The sequence below is a fragment of the Pocillopora damicornis genome, chromosome 10 (assembly GCF_964200805.1).
Source record: "Pocillopora damicornis chromosome 10, jaPocDami1.2, whole genome shotgun sequence".
NCBI lineage: Eukaryota > Metazoa > Cnidaria > Anthozoa > Scleractinia > Pocilloporidae > Pocillopora > Pocillopora damicornis.
In genome coordinates this window covers 8100139-8115138 of record NC_142679.1, presented here as the reverse complement: position 1 = coordinate 8115138, position 15000 = coordinate 8100139, and the positions used below count along the sequence as shown (strand labels likewise).

Sequence of the window (15000 nt, the reverse complement as noted above, 5' to 3'; positions counted from 1 at the left end):
GTTAAAACATTGAATAAGGTGTATTTATTGAGGAAGGTGAACGGTGATCTTCCATATCTTCAGCAGTTTAGAGGCAACTTTATTTTTCCTCCATGTCTTTGCTATAACTGGATCTCTCTCCTTGTCGTTTTCTGTGGGAATTTCATTGGAGACTTTCTTGAAGTTAGCTGACCGATCAACAATTGCTTCATTTATTTCCTTGTATTTCTTTAGAACTTGTACTTGAATTTTTTGTTGCATTTTTTAAAGTTTTTCATATAACATAACATCTTTGGTTGTGCCAAGAAGCTCTGAAAGAGCCTTTGCTGTTTTGCTTGATGCTAAAAAAATCTTCATATAACTTTGGCTTCTTAGCTAGTGGTTCACCTGTATCAATTTGCATTGTTTTACTCAAGCTCAGCTGTTGTGGTTCTGGGATCAGATGATTTTCCAGGTTTTCCCTGCTATCTTCTTCATCAATCGAAAGAGCTGCATCTTCAGCTTCCTCTTCAGGTTCCCTGTCACTCTTCAATGACTGATCTTGTACTGGCAGATTCTGTTCCATGTATTCTTCTCTATCATGACATTCTTCATCTATTTCTCTGGGGCTGGAAAGGCAGAAATGTGATAAAATCCTTTTGCCAGTATTGTCATGAGTTCTGGTAGCTGGAATTTTAACAAAGATTTCTTAACTAAGATTTCTCTTTGTTAAGTTAAACAGCTAGTATTTCTTTAAGTTTTATCAGTGTATCAGTGTCAGAAATTTGATGTCGGATTTCTTCCATGTTTTTTAAGTGACCCATGGAGCAGTGAAGAGCTTCAAAATACAGTACCTCATTGGACTGGAGGTTGAGACTTTCCACGATAACACTCTCATCCCCAAACAATAGTGCTGGAATTCTTGTTTCCCCTCCAAGTTCTTCATTTAAAGTTTTTGCAAGTTCTGGTTTGGTTTTGTTTGAATCTCCTAGTTCTCCGCTTCAATTTCGGCTCATAGCTCATTGACCTTCAGATCTTTAAATGGGTTGAAGAGTTGCCTTGCCTCTCTTCCTTTTCTTCCTGCAAACAGCAGTTGTTGCTGTTGGGTCAATGTTATTTACTTTCTTGGAGCCATGTAATTTAGATTGTGGCGCATGCTTAAATGCCCATCAAAACCTGGGCAACTGTAATGCCTTCTACGCTGATTTCCACAGTTAAAGTTTACAGGGGGGTTGTCTCCATTTATTAATCTCATCTTATCTTCTACTTCAACATCCTCCTCTGTTTTTTGGTTAACTTTAGTAAAGCATCATGTTCGGCTGGAGCAAAAACAGCATATACAGATAGGGCCTCTCCACTGTTGCCTGGACATCCACATCTTTTGATTTTAAACTCTACCTTCTGCATCAGAGAGATGAATTTCTGGGTCATACATCTCTCTGACACAAAAGAGCATGTGACCATAATTCGAAAGGGTTAAATGGTCATGCCAAATCAGCTAATGCCTCTTCTACTGAGAGCTTGTCAGCCTTTGTTTGATTTCATCATATGTTCTCTTATATCCTCACTGATCTTCTTTAGCTCTGCACCAATCTCACTTTCACTGAGCTCTTTATAAAAAGCATCATTTTTATTTGAAGGAGGTCTTTGTTTTCAATTAAGGCTTCTTTCCAAATGTCTTGGAGGGGAATTTTTCTTGCTTGCAAGTGGTATTTCTTCCCCTCTATCTCTCCCTGTTCATTTATAGTGAATTTGGTGATCTCTCTTTCTATTACTAGCTCTATCTATTCTATCACTTTGTTAAAATTGCCACTCTCTATTCCCTCATGCAAGCTTTGCTTGGGTTGTTTACTTGATTGCATCACAGGCACGGAAATTTCTCCTCCCTTTTGCTTCCTCATAGCTCTGGGTACCCTGAATCCTGGAAAATTAATCAAAACCTTGTGTTACAGGAGGCTAGGGAAATGATGAAAACCCATGTAAGTATTACTATACTCATCATTAACGTGACTTAGACTTTTGTATGTGTTCTTGTCACTTTAGGCCTACTTTTTCTAATGTTTTTCTTATTCATAGTCAAATTAAACAGTAGAAAATGATAATCAGCCATATTGCCAGTACTTTTAAATTCTAAATTTTAACTCCTAAATCTCATCATTCTTTAATTACTAAATCAAATTTCTTTCAATCCAAAGACATAATTTCTTTCGCCAATGATATTGCAGAGAGGTAATATGGTCAGCTTTATTACAAATGTACCACTTTTTTTTTTTAAGGGCCATCCTCTAAATTGAGATGCACCTCTGATGGTGGCTGAAATCAGGCAATGTCGACTTTTTTTGACTTTAAAAAGGCCTTGACTAATTGCCCTCATTTGCCAGATGTCAAATCACTTCCCTTTCTTTTGATATTGTACAATCTGGCTTTTTTTGACCAGTTTGGAGGACCATTGGGCCATCATAGCTGGTCCAACTTTCCTTCTATGTTATCAGCTGAAGTTGTGTGAGATTGCTCCTTAACCTTTAGTGGGGTCGTTTTACCTCTCTCCTTTGCCTCTTCAAAGGTTTCAAAGGACAGGGTATTCACTGGACTTGCCTTGAATTATAAGACTGACGAAGGCTAAGGTGAATAGCACTGTCAGTTTGACATTTTGAACTCTTGTTCTTTTTTTTTTCTCCTTTTCTCATTTCTCTTCATTTTTTCTTTTTTTTAATTTATTTACTCAACTTTAATTATACAGATCTTAATATAAAAATTGTAGATAAATTAACAATTAAAATCAATAAAAAGAAAAAATGAAAAAAATTACAAGATCTGAATAATTAGGCCAGTTTATACAGAATACCAGAATTCCTTGTAAAAATAAACCCTCAATTAAGAAACATGTGTATGTATATATATACATAAGAACTTATACAAGTTTTCTCAAATAGTATTATATATGACAATGTATCACTAATCAATTATTAAAATCTATCCTTATTTGCGTTAAATTTGTTAAGATAAAATTTATTAATACTGTTCTTAAATGATGAGAAATGTTCAATTGTTCTGAAATCTAGTGGTAGGCAATTCTACAGATTTACAATACGATTGAAGAAAGAAAACCTAAAAACATTAGTTCTGAAAGGCCTTTCACCGGTGTAGCTTCACTATTTCTGATGTTATAATTTTACATTTGACTAAACATTGAAATTAATATAACCTCTCAGGCACTTAAAGAAAAACAAAGATCTAATATGTCTCTTCTATATTGTAAAGGTAAAAGTTTCCGTTTGACAAGTCTCTTAGGGTAACTTAAGTCAGTTTTGAGGATAAATTTAGTGGCATGTCTTTGTAAATGCTCAAGTGCAGTGATCTTTTCTTTAGTGTAAGGTGACCAGACCTGTGGAGCATACTCCAGCTGTGATTGAACGATTGATTTGTATAAAATTATCAATGTTTTCTGATCACATTTATTGGTACAAGTTCTTTTGATCATGCCCAGCATCTTGTTGGCTTTACTGATGATAACGTCAATGTGATTATTCCAAGATAACTTGGTAGAAACATGCACACCAAGGTCTTTCTCAGTTGTAACTGACATAATCTGCGAGCCTTTAAGTATATAGGTTGAACTGACAATATTCTTTTTCCTTGTGATTGCAAGATATTTGCATTTCTCTGAACCAAACTCCACAAAGTGATCAGCTGACCAATTTGGATTTGACAGGTCACTTTGTAGTTGTTAAACATCATTGGTGTTATCAATGATTCTGAAGCATTTTATATCATCTGCATACAGTTGTACAGTGGTGCTTGAGTGTATAGCCTTAGGAGCCATATTCATATTAATTATAAACAAAAGTGGTCCTAAATTGGACCCCTGAGGCACCCCTGATGATATTGGTAACAACAATGATTCACAACCATCAATGACTGTTCTGTGGTGTCTACATGTTGAATATGATCTAAACCAGAAGCAGGAAAGCAGTATACCTCTTATACTCACATCAAACAGCTCTTTTGTGCAGGTGAAGGCCTCTTTTGAAAACCAGCTTCAGGGAGAAGCATTTGAATGCCACTATGTGACTTTTGAAAGTTTTCCGTGCACTTTCCATGTTAAGTGGCATATATTGCTTCCCCAATGCTTTTTAATTTCCTTTTTTTAACATAATTTCCATGGTTTTCCCCAAAAGCACCTAGGCTTAATGAAGGGGATCACCATATTAGAAATATAAAATCTATTGATTCAGGCTTACACACAGACACATAAACAACACACACAGGTTGCAATAATAATGAGTTATACACACTAAGCTAGGAAAATATTAATTAAACAATCAAGCAATGACCTCAGAAAAGCAATTAGTGTGAATTAAAATTTTGTACTTTGCAAAAAAAAGCACAGTTGACATCATAATTTAGACTCGACACCATACAATAAGAAATTTAGTTTCATAGCATCAGTACTCAATGACCATGTTTCAACTAGAATATTAGTAGCAGAGGTAAGGAGGACATCACGTTAAGCGGCATACCCAGGGCAATACAAGAAAAAGTGCTTCACCAATTCAGAGTTAAAACTGCACTCGCAAATAGGTGACACACCACTTTTAATTTTAAAGAGATGTTCTCTTGGACAAGAAGACCCAAGTCTAAGGCATGTGTGATCAACAGATGCATCCCTTGTAAAAGAGCAATCATATAACCTATTGTAAGTATGTAGAAAGAGCATTGACCGAACTTGAAAAAGGTACCGGAATTAGTTCAACATCATTAACAAAACTACTCTGAGAACAATACAGAATGCAATCCATAGAAAAGAATAAACAAACTTAAAACATCACACCGAGGCCAAGGGATTTTTTTTTCTAGGGCGTTTCAGGGTTGCTTTGGTTTTTTTCTTTGATCTTCTTTGGCTGCCACAGGTTGTATAAAGCATTTGTGTTCTGTAAGTTTTCCATATTCATGGCATATGAAGCATTTGTCAAAGTAGCATTGGTGAGGTTCTTTTGACACTGAGGGTTCAAACTCCTTACGACACACAGGGCATTGAACAATGCTGTCGCAGATCTTTTTCTCTTTATGCATGTCATAAAATGTCTGACTGTAAAACTTTCGGCAACAAGAACAAGGTACTTCATGTAAGGCCTAATCAGGTTTTGCGCCACATTCTACTTGCTTGCATGCATGACATCTTTGACCCTCACATGGATGATGTCTGAAGTCATTATGATGAAATCCCTTGTTGCACTGATCACAAAAATAGGATCGTTCTATAAAACCAGCGTAAGATGTGCAAATGTCATAGTGACCAATCTCAGAGTTGCTGTGCTTCTGGAGCAAGAGGCGGATAATACGGGGTGCTTTTGGGCCTACAAATACCATCACTAGGGGTAGGAAGTTGCCATCACTTTCAATTGGTAGTTTGGTGCTAGGAAGTCTTGAAATGTTTTCAATTCTCTGTGCCCGCATGCCCCCAAAGGTACCCCCACATCTTCATGGAGTTAATGAACCATTCGTGATTGAACAGTCTCACATCTTTTAACATTCTCGTAATCGATTTTCTGTTGATATCCCTCATCTTTATGGATCCATGCTTTTGCGACACAAATGGCTCTTGCACAACACAATTTGTCTGAATTTGTAATTTGAACCACGGAATGTTTCTTTTTTAAAACTTCTGCCAAGGATCGCTTTCCCACTAGAGCTTTTTGTCTACCACTTTTACCACCTTTAGGCATTCGAATAAAGGTAAGGTCGGCGTTAAACTTAGAAGAGGATTTCACTGATTCTCCTAAATTCAATTTATTGGCCATGGTAGTCATGTAATTTTCAAAGCGTTCTGAATTCTTCACGATTTCTTCTACTTTGAACGTGGCTGATTGTTGGGCGGCGGCAATTGATCGGATTGTGAGGTGAAATGGTACGCGCCATGAGATGAACCTTTCTTTTGCTGAATTTGTTTCCTTATCGACCTAAAAAATAACCCAAAATAAATTTCGATAAGAGTCTATCCCCTGAAACTTTTTTTCAACACATTTTTTAAATTCTTACCTCGCTAACGCATTTGTAATTTCTTTTCCGATAATATCGCCATGGGATGGAGTTCGTGTCTGCTTGAGGGTGGCCTCATATCTTTGTTTATCCGCTGTCTTTTTCCATTTTTTCCGGAATCCAGCATTTTGAAATTCAAAGTTAAAGAGAGCACCACCTGATTGTTCCACACTCAAGTCTATATTGAGGGCATCCAATTGTTGTTGGTCCAATTGATCATAAAATTCATTTAGTTGATCGTCAGATATTTCCCCACCATACTGTTGTTTTTCAAGTTCATCATAATGTTGATTTAATAGGTCATCCGAGATACTATCCTCTTCCTACACATCATCATACTTTCTTTTTGCCATCATCGAATAAATCTACAACTAACAAGACATGACACAAACATAAGTTTTACTCGTATTTTATATACAAACGTTCTAATGCTCTTTACATGATTCATATATATCTTCTGGATTTTTTATGTATTCTTTAACCAATTCAGTTGCAGTTTTCAGGTTTTCCTCTTTAACAAGTTTTAGGAGCTTGAAAAAAACGCGAGTCCGGTAAATTTTCTGTTGGGTATGGGTTTCAAGAATTCTTTCATAATCAACCATGTCATCTTGGCACTCAAGACAGATATAAGCTACGGTATGGTCCTAAAAAAGTAAAACATTTGTAACATATTAAAAAAGCTGCTTGCCTGCCACGACAGTCTTGTTTTGACATTATCATACTCACCTCCAAAGTTTTGTTTTCTTGTTGGGCCATGAAATCTTCAGTGTGTCTTTTCAGGATTCTTCTTGGTTTTATGATCTTCTCACTTTACTTCTGCAACTTTTAAGATAAGAGTGTGCAAGTTCTATTGATTTGAGTTAAAAAGTTTATTGAGGCTGTTTTGTCTACGGAAGTGTTTCTTATTATTTGTTGGAACGTATTTAGAGTCAGAGAAAGACACACAAATGTAAGGTTTAACTCTGCTTTTTTTTTGCATTCACTAAGTTGACAAAACATTTTCTGTAGCTTGCATAATTGAGCCTACGTTGAAGCAAAATTACAAGTTCGTTGAACATGGTGTGTTGTTTTGAGGTTTAGGTCTAGGTCTGGCTTTGTTGACATGCAGTCTGGATTCTGGAAACCTGAGAACTGGGCTTGTCTGTCAAGCACAGGTTATCTAGTAGGTGCCGCTGGTCTTTAATGACCTGATTGTTTGCTGCTAATTTTTTCCTGTTGTTTGATCATGACGGTAAGCAGCTCCTATGGGCTCTGTGACTGATCTGGTCTAAGGCTGTCTGGAATACTGCATGTTTTCTCAGGACTTGGAGTGACAGTTTACATTTGGCCCATCTGGTCTCCAGTGTAGTATGGCAATTCTGGATGGATTTTCCACCCTTGTCAGCTTTGTGTTTTTTAGGAGCTGGTTCTGTGGCTGGAGTCTCTGTAGTTGGACCGTCATCATTATGTGGTCTTTTAGATGACTTGATCAGTGATAATTTGGGCACTTGGCTGGAGTTCTAAAGAGAACTGTTTGGCATGCTTTTTAATGCAATACTGGTTTTGGAACCAAACGATTGAATCCTTCATCAGTTGTGAGTAGCTTTTTTACAAGAGCTAGTGCTGTGGCTTAAAACTCAAGTCTCTTTATATAGCATACTTGTGCCAGTGTAGGAACCAAATATAATGGAAAAAGCACCAAATGTTATGGTGTGTAAACCGAACATATTGGAAAAGCACCAGATATAACGGTGTTTGAACCGAATTTAATGAGCTCTGCACCCTATATCATGAAAATAGCATTGATTATGAAGACAGAGGTACAGAGTATAATGAAATAAAACCAATGTAAGAGAAAAAAGCACTATGAGACAGTTCTGGAGTTCCATAGATGTGGTTGTGTTTTTCAACAAACAAACAGCACAACTCCCAGTTTAAAACAGGACAAAAAAACTTTTAAGTACTCTACAATGCAATTCCTTTCCTTCTTACCTCACTAACCAAAAACTAGCAAGGTTTTAAAGCAAACTTAAGTCACAAAAACCTCTAGCTGAAGGTAACACTTCTAAGCACAGTAATGTAGATACTAAGTATAATAACAAAACACTGAACTGAACATTTTTGTTCACAATTTGGAAAGGTATATAAGTGCTGGTGAACATGAGAATTTTTATCTGTCAGTAAATTTTCCTTTACCCTAATGGAAAAATGGTGAGTTGCCTCACCAAAGTAACCACAGTTACATCCAGCATAATTAAAGGCATTCGGAATTGGGAGGTTAAAGGTTAATTCTTATTTATTTATTTATTTATTTTTTTGAAAAGGAGGTAAAAACAAATTTTAACATCCCTGGTAAGCCGGATTCTAGACTCAGCCAACCTTCTTTACTTGATTGAATGAACACAGCTTTTGGGGAATGACTTTCTCTAAAAATAGCACTCGCGGGAGTGCACGTGGTTTCAGCTATAGTAAGTAAAGATTTTAATATGGGAATTGGTGCATGAAGTTGAAGTCAACACAGGTCAGGTGTTTGTCAAATAACCAAATGGAAAAGGGTTGGATGTGAGCACAAGGACAAAGATGGGAAAATGAATGTGGATTTTCGTTAAAAAATAAATAAATAAAAAAAGAATGGTAGAGGGAAAAGTTTTTCTGACAGTGAAGGTAAAGTGTTGTGGCCTAAGGTTGTTGCTTGGGTTGAAAATTTGATAAATATTATTTATATTATTCGTGTTCAGCAAAATTTGGGGCAATGTCTTGTTGGCATTTGAAGACTTTATATTAAAGAATGATGAAGTGCCAAAGACCTTTCCTGGATCACACTTCAGTGAAAAGAGATAATGAACCAAGGTTGAAGCTTGGAAGGCTGTAACACTATTTAGTTGGAAAGAAATAACAGTAACAGTTTATTCAAGTCATCTTTGCATATTTGTAGATACAACGAGGTTGTTTTGTTTTAACTACAATATAAAGTGAGGCTAATGTAACGCTTTAATTGTGTGGATTTAAGTAATTATCTTTGGCTCACAATTCGACTTTGGCTGCTTTCAACCTGCAATGTACTCTAAGCAATGTAAATGCTTTTTAACAAAATCAACATGAACATTTGTTAACTGTTCACATGAGTCCAGTATAAATTAGGTTATAAAAAACTGCATCCAGTTTTTTTTTTTTAAACCCCAAGATAACTAAACAGAACTGAAGTTGTGCATTCACTGGCAATTTAAGCAATGTAAATGCCTTTTAACAAAATTAACAGCAACCTTTGTTAACTTTTTACAAGAGGCGAGTATAAATGAGGTTATGAAAAACTGCATTCATTTTTTTAAACTGCAACATAAGAAAACACAATCTTGTGCATCGTCTGGCGATTTACATAATTATTAACTACAAACACAGCTACACTACTTTTGGCGTGTACTAAAACCAGGAACACTGTTGTAAAAAAATCCTAACCACCAAAAACAGTAAATGCAAACAATAGCTGCTAATCGCTCACCACTAACCATCAATTCCAACCCTAATTCTAACTGTTCACTAACATTGTTAGTGGATGTTCCGATGTTCTAGTTTTAGTAGATAACATTATTTGCCACACCTCTGAATGTGCACAGTTTCACATTCTTGTAACAAACTGACGAGTGTTGCCTTTTTTTGCTGAACTCAATGTGAAAAACAGTAGTCGTGAGTTTCACAGAAAATAATCAATTAAACATTATTAGTATCAGAATATTTGTGAACTCTCAGTTCTTACTGCACAAGTAACATTTTCTCTTTCAGTATATGAACAAAAAGCCTCCTCCTGCCCCCTAGGGTGTTTCAGTTGACTGGTGACTAGGGGCAGGTAGAAATTGGGCTATGATTTTTGCCTTTTTGTCAACTATTATGGTGTGTTGACCATATTTTAAGAGGAGGAATTTAAGTTCTGCTGGTTCTATTTGTGTCAAAGAATTAGAAGATTTTACATTCTTGAGAAAACTCTCAATGCCATCATTGAAACATGTATAGGTATCTAATTCTTGAGTAGTAGTTTTAACAATTATTTGTGCCACCATCTTTGTGTTACAGAAAGATGTTAGTGTTGTGATGTTACAATTGGTACAGGTTATTTCTTCTTCATCTGGTGCTGGTTGCTCTTTAGTTGGAAATGTGTGGTTGCAGGCCAAGCAAGATGGTGACTTCTTTATGTTTACTCCTACCACTTTCACTTTCAGGAGATTATTCTTGATTTCTGGTGCATCAGCGTTGATATTCTGAATATCATCTATTTCTTCAACTGTTGTGGATTCATTGGTGTTCAGATATTTCTCGTCATCAAAAATGCACACAGTTACATTTTGAAATGGTAGGACTTTCCTCTTGCCACTTGATTTATTGTGTTCTCCCATTGTGGCGTTGTTTATAAGAAGAACAAGACACACACAGGTCTATTTAATCGATGTCCGACCAACTCTACTCAACCGGAAAACATGGTCTCTAAAGTTTTGTTGCCATGGTAGTTATGACGTAAATGCGGACCGGAAGTAAATAGAACGATAACATCGATATCGTTACATCTCCCTTTCTTCAGGAAACAAGAAAAAATGTAAACGTAACTGAATGTCTCAATCCTAGTTTAAAATAAACTACAAAAAAAAAGAAAATTAAGAGTTTGTCATGTCCTTTTTTTTGTTCTTTCGATAACCCCAATCACTGGTAACGTGTGGGTGGTCGCACAATTCGTCCAGATCGAGTGGTGGTCACCGATGGGGAAATCTCCTGCTTATCTGCTGCAGACTGAGGTGGATATTCCGGATGTGGCTTGTCCGTGTTCTGCAAAGGTACTGTGTCTGATTGGTCCTTACTGACTGCAGTACTTGGTATGGAAGGTGGTACCGATGGTATTTCATTACCAGAATTTGCAGTAGCAGAAATTGGTGTTGCTTTTGGGGATAATCTCATCCCATCTTCACTGTGTGGCATCACTTCACGTGTATGTCTCAGGTGTCTGCGGTTCCTCCTATAAATTCTTCCATCTTCTGTTCTGACTTGATAGGACCTTATGTCGACTTTGCCTTCGACTCTTGCTTGGGTCCAATCCTTCTTCTTTCCCAAGTGGGATTTTAGTGGCTGCAATCGCACTGTGTCTCCTGGGCGCAGTTCCTTCAGTTCTTTGGCGCCTTGATTGTAGTACAGGGATTGTTTAGCCTTTTGTAGCTTCAACTTCTGATCAACCTCCTCTGGTAGCTTCGGCTTGAGCAATTGGTTTGAGGTTGGGAGTGGAGTCTTTGTTCTTCTACCGAATAATCGCTGAACAGGTGACGAGTTGAGTGTTTCTGTGGGAGTATTTCTCCAGTCCAGCAGGGCAAGATATGGGTCTTGTTCGGACTTGACGGCTTTCTCTAGCAGATGTTTTGCTGTCTTCACCGTGTTCTCGACTTTGCCGTTGGACTGAGGATATGTTGGAGAGCTTGTTATATGTTCAAAACCATAAGTGTCTGCGAACTGTTGGAACTTTGCGGAAGAAAAGGGCTGTCCATTATCCGATACAAGCTGGTCGGGAATTCCATGGCGGGCAAGATGGGCTTTCAACTTCTTCACAACTTCGTCTGCTGTCTTGCTTGTCATTCTGTCGACTTCAAAGAAGCTTGAATAGTAGTCAACGGTCACCATGAAATCTACACCGTTCAGATCAAAAAGATCAACTGCGATTTTCTCCCAGGGTCTACTAGGCAGTTCGTGACAAATCATTGGCTCTTTTCCTTGCTCGACAGGCTGGCTGTTGCAGACGGCACACTTTGCTACATAATCTTCGACATCTTTGTTCATCCCAGGCCAGTAAACTACTTCTCTTGCTCTTCTGAGACAGCCTTGGATGCCGATGTGGCTCCGGTGGATCTTAGCCAACATGTCAGCTTTCACGCTCATAGGGATAACTAGTCTTTCACCTTTGAACACCAGTCCATTCTGTAAAGACAGTTCGTCCCGAAATGTAAAGTAACCACTGATGTTTGCTGATACCCCAGCTTTGGTAGCTGGCCAACCTTGCCTGATTGTTCTCTTCAGCTCTCTCAGGGTAGGATCGGATTCTGTTGCTTGCTGAATGGCAATCAGCGTTGGTTCCGATACTGGCAAGTATTGTATCATATTGATGTGCTCTAGCTCTCTTTCAGTGTCTCCTCTCATGTCCTCTATGTACATAACATCTTCTGCTACATCTTCTTTTGTGCTCTTGCGCACTCTGTATGCTCTGCTCAGTGTATCTGCCAGATACATTTCAGTCCCTTTTTTGTAAGACACTTGAAGGTCAAACTTCTGCAATCTTAGCAACATTCGCTGGAGACGTTTAGGCGCACTGAGTAGACTTTTACGGAAGATGCTCTCCAAGGGTTTGTGGTCAGTTTGGATCTTGACAGGTCGACCATATACAAACTGCTCAAAACGTTCTACTCCGAAAAGTATTGCAAGCATCTCTTTCTCTATCTGGGCATAGTTCACTTCTGTTTCTGTCATGGAACGAGATACATAAGCCACGGGCTGGCCTCCTTGCATTAGACATGCACCAAGTCCTCGGTCTGATGCATCACACTGCAATTCCACGTCGTCTTTGGGGTTAAAATACTTGAGGACAGGGGCAGCTGAGAGTATCTCCTTAACTCGCTTGAAACTACAACCTTGTACTTGCTCATCCCAACGGAACTGGTTCCCTTCTTTCAAAAGGTCTCTCATTGGGGATGTAACTTCTGACAGGTTAGGAGCAAACTTCTGGAGGTAATTTACCATGCCGAGAAGTCTCTTGAGATCTTGTTTGCTTGTCGGGGTTGGCATCTCTTTGATACCTTGTACCTTGTCTGGGTCAGGCTTAAGACCATCTTGACATATAACATGTCCCATAAACTTCACTTCCTTGCGACGGAGCTTAAGCTTCTCTTTGTTTAACTTAATGCCAGTAGCGTGGCAGCGTTCTAACAATGCTGTCAGCTTTGCATCATGGTCAGAAAGTGCTTCAGCTTCTGTTTCTCCGACACCAAAAACAAGGATATCATCAAATATTGGCTTAATTTCATCAAGACCTTCCAGGGCGTATTCCAATCTCCTCTGAAACTCTTCCGGAGCGGGTGATATGCCGAAGGGCATCCGCGTCCAGCGGAACCTTCCCCAGGGGGTACCAAATGTGGTCAGAAGACTGCTTTCATCGTCTAGCTGCACATGCCAAAACCCATTCTTCGCGTCGACGACACTGAAGACTTTAGCATTCGTAAGCAGCGGTAGTAGATCATCGATCACAGGAAGGGGAAAATGATTTCTCCTGAGTGCTTTATTCAGAGGTTTTGGGTCAATACATAACCTTATCTTTCCATTGCTCTTCTTAATGACCACCATTGAGGATATCCAGTCTGTTGGAACATCTACTGGTTGCAAGATGCCTATCTTAACTAAGCGTTCTAGTTCCTGTTTTAAAGGCTCTTTTACTGCAAAGGGGACTTTCCTCACTGGCAGTGCCACAGGGGTTACAGACTTATCAATCTCGAGGTGAAGCTTTCCTTTGAGCTTTCCTTCTCCTGAGAAGACATCTCCGAATTTGCTCACGAGATCCGGCTGTGTGGGAATCTCATTCGAGAGAGACATGATGTTATCGGTGTTAATCACTATGAGGCCAAACTGCTGCACTGATTCAGCACCAAGGAGTGCTGTGTGACCTGTTGGAACGACGGTGTATTCCGTGAGGAAACACTGTCCATTCTTGGGGTTGAAGGTCTCGACCTTAGTACATCCTAGAGGTTTCAGCTCTGATTTGTTGAACATGACAAGGGTAGTTTGAGTAGGCTGAAGGCGTTCCATTCGCGGATCGTTAAATACCTTCTGATAAATATCTGCTGGGAGGATATTGACTGTTGCTCCACAGTCTAACTGGAATTTCACTGTTTCATCCCTCAAGCGCATGTTAGCATAAATCTTCTTTGGATTGTTTTTTGCATAAAGGACGCTCACAGATTCTACACTGAATAAGTAATCATCAGAATCTTCGTCATTAAACTCCTGAACTTCTTGTTCTACATTGTGAACTGACTTCTTAGTTTGCTTTTTGTTAGCTTTCTGACTTCTGCAAGCCACTGAGAAGTGGTTCATTCGACCACAGTTATCACACTTGTGCTGCCATGCTGGACAGAGTTCCTTTTTTAAAGGATGAGTTCTGTGGCAGAACTTACATCTAACTGGTTCTGTTACTTTGTTGGGGACGGGGCGTTGGACTTTACTGAGATTTCGTACTTTATTATGGCGAAAACCTATCTTCGATTTTGGGTGGCCTGTGGCAACGGCGCTAACCTCCTCCGCATGGGACATCTCCTTAAGTTGTTTGGATGTGGTTTCACTCGCACGGCAAATATCAATACACTTGTTAAGAGTTAGTTTGTTCTCAGCTAGCAGCTTTTTTCGGGTGGCGTTATCTCTAATTCCTACCACAACTCTGTCTCTAATCATTCGCTCTTGCATGATGCCAAAATTGCACGTTTTAGCTAACGAACGTAAAGCTGTAAGGAAAACATCAAATGACTCACCGACCTCTTGTACTCTCTGATTGAACAGATAGGCTTCGTATATTTCATTCGTCTCACCGATGAAAAAGGCGTCTAGAAGCTCTATCACTTTGTCGATGTCGGTTTTCTCCTCTTCATTTCCGAAGGGCAAACCATCGTAAATCTCCAGGATATCTGGGCCAATACATGTCAACAATGTGGCTGTTCGAAGATTACTGCTTTGCGTACTGAGCCGTGAGGCAATCTCGTAGTTTGTCCAAAGCCGCTTAAATTTCTTCCAATTCACAGCTAAGTTCCCCTTGAAGTCTAGTTTCGACGGTAAAGGAATAGAGGACTGGATAAATTGAGGAGTTGCTGGCTGCGTGCTTGTTGAAGCTACGCTCGACGAGCCTGATTCGGTCATCTGGAGCTAGATTCACTGAGTTTGGCTTGAAAATGCACTCAAGTATTTCAGCGACGATTCTGTAGGAAGAATCCCAAATCACTGACACCATGTGGCGTTGTT

General features: G+C 38.8%; 1 pseudogene; it reads right to left on the bottom strand.

The window, feature by feature from the left end:
• Positions 1-671: 671 nt before the first annotated feature.
• Positions 672-1820, bottom strand: LOC149038742 (uncharacterized; annotated as a pseudogene).
• Positions 1821-15000: the final 13180 nt, after the last annotated feature.